The 4,729-nt window shown below is 36.0% G+C and overlaps 1 non-coding gene across 1 annotated transcript; it reads left to right on the forward strand.

Moving 5' to 3' along the window:
* The first annotated feature begins 1,659 nt into the window (after positions 1-1,659).
* On the forward strand, positions 1,660-1,768 carry LOC129523077 (U6 spliceosomal RNA). The gene has a single exon (XR_008667040.1). It is a non-coding gene; the product is annotated as a U6 spliceosomal RNA (small nuclear RNA).
* The last annotated feature ends 2,961 nt before the right edge of the window (positions 1,769-4,729 follow it).

Here is a 4,729-nt window from a genome sequence, read left to right on the forward strand (position 1 = left end):
AGGAGTGGGATTTCCAGGTTTCATTGAAATTAAGTCGGTATAAATCTGAAGTAGATTCTGATAAGATAACTGTAGGCCCTGATGCAACTGCTAAGAAAATAACATACACATATGATTAAACACATCATTAAAGGAATTAAAATGTTCCAGTGGAAAATGTCCACTCACTATAAAATAAGGTAAGAAAGGAGGAATATAGATACAAAAAAAGAAATGAGACATGCAGAAAATAAACATGGAAAACAGATGTAAGTCTAACCATATCAATAACATTAAAAGTGAATATATCAAACAATCCCGTAAAAAAAGAAATAGTAAAATTATATTTAACAGAAAAACAAAATCAAAATCAAATATATGCTGTCTACAGGAAATACTATTTGGATTTAAAAATAAAAAAAATAGGTTGAAGGTAAACGAATGGAAAAGATATATGCAAGGCAAACAGCAACCATATAAAAGAACTGGAATGGCTATAGTAATATCAGGCAAAATAGACTTTAAAACAAAATATATTGCTAGATATTAAAATGGGTCACTTGATAATGACAAAAGGGTCAATCTCCTAAGAAGATACAATTGTAAACATATGTTATCAAACAGTAAAGCTTTAAAATACATGCAGCAAAAACTGTCAGAATTGAAGAAAGAGAAAATTCAACAATAATCATTAAAAGCTTCAATATATCACTTTTGATAATGGGTAGAACAGCCAGACAGAAAATCAACAAGATGGAGAATTATTCAGCAATAAAAATAAACAAAGTAGGGTAGCCTGGGTGGCTCAGCAGTTTAGCGCCGCCTTCAACCCAGGGCCTGATCCTGGAGACCTGGGATCGAGTCCCACATCGGGCTTCCAGTGCATGGAGCCTGCTTCGCCCTCTACCTGTGTCTCTGCCTCTCTCTCTCTCTCTCTCTCTCTCTCTGGGTCTCTCATGAATAAATAAATAAATAAAATCTTAAAAAAATAAATAAATAAACGAAGTATTGATCATACTATTAGTTGGGTAAAACATGAAAATGTTATGTAAGTGAAAGAAGTCAGGCACAAAATGTCACGTGTTATAGGACTCCATGTATATGAAAGAATAAGCAAACTTATTGAGACAGAAGATACATACTTGTTGCTTAGGGCTGCAGGGGTTCAGAGGGGTCAGGGGAGTAATGAAAATGATTGCTACTGGATTTCTTTTGAGAGTGAGGAAGATGTCCTAAAATTAGATTATGAGAACCGCAGGTCTGAGAATGTATTTAGAAACCTGGAATTGAAAAAAAAAATAATAAAATAAATTTTAAAAATAAATAAATAAATAAATAAACCCTGGAATTGTATACTTAAATGTAAATGGGTGAACTGTAGGATTTATATAGCAACAATGCTGTTACTCTAAAGAAGACACCATGGGAGTAGGGGTGGGCAAACGTTAGCCCAGCCGCCAGTTCTGTCCCTTTGCCTTTTTTTTTGTACAGAATGTCGAGTTAAAAATATTTTAATTATTTTTAATAGTTGAAAAAAGTCAGAATAGTGTTTCATAACACATACGCATATTATGTGAATTGAAATTTCTTTTTTTAATTTGAATTCAGTTAGCCAACATATAATGCATAGTGTCAGATGTAGTGTCCAATAATTTACAGGTGCATATAACATCCAGGGCTGTGCTCGCTTTGGCAGCACATATACTAAAAAACTGGAACGATACAGAGAAGATTAGCATGGCCCCTGCGCAAGGATGACACACAAATTCGTGAAGCGTTCCATATTTAAAAAAAAAACAAAAAACAAAAACACCCAGGGCTCATCACACAAAGATAAAATAAGATCTCTGAGGTTATTTAATAGCACATGGCAGAGTTGGGTTCAAACTCAGCTGGACTGAAGTTAGAGCCCTGTTAACATAACCACAACCAAAGTCTGTTAGGCACAAAATAGAAATGAGAGTTGTTTCAGCTATGTTCTGAGATTCAGAACCATCTTCAACCACCATCGCTGTGAAGTGTGTTGGGAAAGGGGAGGACAAAATGTACCCAGTGTCGATGAGCAGAAATTTTGTGTAAAAGAGGAGGCAGGATAGTTTCAATGGCTTTATTCTCTACATGGCAATTCTTGAACTAAAGAGTGAGCTAGCAAGGCTCTTTAACATAGTGACCCCATGAACACACAGAACAGGAGTACCCTTTACTGTGGAAGGTTGCTATGCAACTGTATCTACACTCCTTTTTATCATTGCTCCTTCATGTAAGAGATTTTTGCATATATGTGAACAATTAAGCACCAAATATCATGATCTTTGTTTTACTTAACTGTGTCTCTCCTCATCTCTGTTTAATAATGCGCTGAAAGCTTGAAGTCAGCCACACAGGAGTACTTGCACAATGAAAATTGGGGGGCTCTTAATCAAACATTGACCAGCACAATACTGGTTCAGGACAACGACCAGTAGAACGCATTACTCACCTTTAAAAACACCTTTCATAAGCCCCTCACGTCCTTTCTTGCACCTTCCCCCATCTCGGTATAGGGATGTGACGGTGCTGCTAACGCAGCCATTACTTATTTATTTTTTAATTCCACGAAGGTGGGAGGAGACTGGGTCCTTGATGATGTCGTAGAAACCATATTATTTGTTGGCTTCCAGGTGATGCTGATGCAGTTGGTCTGGAAACCATACTTGGAGAAGCACTATTACTTCGGATTTTTCTTGTGTTTGTTATATGCAACTGAATTAAATTATAATTGATATAGTTAGGAAATACTGGTGAATTAGAGAAAACATGCCTCATCTGAAGGCATTCCTATTCAATTTTTTAAAACACTGAGCTGACCAATAATACAGTCAATAAACTGGTCTCATTAAGTTGTGGAACAGAGAAGGAGCTTCAGCTTTGGCCTGTCTGTAGCACTTTACTGTCAAGAATTGAGACTCCCCTACTCCAGGATGCACTGTGTAAATAATAGTTAAAGAATAAAGGTGGGTATTAGGAAAATAAGTTTAAACCCAGTAACCAGTATGAAGACTGGAGAGGCCCAGTCAGCACACCACCATAGCTTGCTTGGATCTTTTCTCATTTCCATGCACACTGGCTCCAGGAGTATTTTCATTCTTAAACTGCCAGCATTATGTCTCTGTTGGGGGGCTGGCCTCAGGCAGCTAGAACTCATTTTGCTTCATTTTGTCAGAAGCACCTGGGAGTTTATAGCTCCCCAGGGGCAATTCTTAACCAATGATCGACAGGTACAGGAGAATAAATATTCCAGCTACTTTGTCTTGATAAAGATAAATCTGAGGTGTGGCCTACACTGTCTTTAGACATCCTTTGTGGGACAGAGTCAAACTTACTCTTTGCGAAATTTTGCTTGATAACACATCCCTCCCTAGTCACCTAAGCTAGTCCCATTTCCCTAAAATGGTATTTCCTGGGAAAGCGTCCCAGGAAATGGTTTTTACTGGGAAAGCTTCCTATTAATCACCTTCACATGAATCCCCACTTCAGAGTGTTTTCTGGGGAACCCAACTGGAGAGAGAGAAGAATTTCAATCTTCTCAGAAAGCAGAAGAATAAAAGGAAAGTTATCATCCTGTTCTATCTTCTTGAATTTGAGCTTTCTCTACTGACATGTCTCAGATATTTGGATGTGCTTGGGAAGAAAATCAACTCATTTTGGATTCCTAGGTTCATTTAGGAAGTTGGAAATACATGTCTGGACTCCAGGACAGAGGTCAGACCCAGAGATATATTAAATTAAAACAAGCTGGGTTGTCAAATCATAATGTATGAGTTATGCTGATTTACTTTTCTATGATCTACTTTGTCCATCCTCACCTAATTTTAAAATTCAGTACAGCTGTGAGTTTCATTAAATGTTTATGATCCTATTATAGGATATATTTTTAGCCTTAATAAAAGGAAGTTGATAAAGCTTCATTTTCTGTCGTTTCAGAGGAAGAGTAAAAAATCTAACATCTACCAAGTGAGTCTATAATATGTCATCATAAATCTTCTATTTCCCAAGCCTTTGTCTCTCTTTGACATCAAAGATAAATGACTATTACTAGAATTAATATCTCTTAAATATATCATGATTCTTCAACATTATTGGCCAAAAGGCTGTTATGAAAACTTCACTAAAATAGAATTTGATTTTCTTTGTATGAACTGTAAGGGTTACTGTGAATTTTTAGTACCTGTAGTGGAAATGTCTTCCATATTAACTAAGCAGGTTTTCTCAGAGGAATAAAATTATTTTATATGTGAGAAAGGAAATTACAAAATATCATGGCAAAATTATTCTGTTTTTTTTTTTTTAATCTTTTGAAAACCACGATCATTTAAATCACTTAGAAGAGCTTGGTATTACTTCCAGGCTCTGAATCTTGCTTTAAAGTGGCACAAGCTTGGTAGCAAAATAATACAACTTAATTGACCTAGGGAGAGCTCTTAAGAAATATCCTTGAGATATTTGAACTACTCCTATTTTTCCTACCAAATGCAAAAGATAATTTTAGTGTAAGTTTCTTTGTACTATTGTGAGTTCCAAACCTAATTTCTCTAGAAATGTGTGTCCATGTAAAAGCTCCTTTTACAGTTGCTATGGAACTAGTTTCTGACACTTACATTATTAAGGCTCATTTTGGATTGGAAGGGAATGCATCCATAAGACATTGAAACCTGCTTCCATAATTTGGGACTGAGGAAGAAAAAAAACTGAAGAGTGGCAGAAAATGAAA

This window comes from Nyctereutes procyonoides, unplaced genomic scaffold (assembly GCF_905146905.1).
Source record: "Nyctereutes procyonoides isolate TBG_1078 unplaced genomic scaffold, NYPRO_anot_genome, whole genome shotgun sequence".
NCBI lineage: Eukaryota > Metazoa > Chordata > Mammalia > Carnivora > Canidae > Nyctereutes > Nyctereutes procyonoides.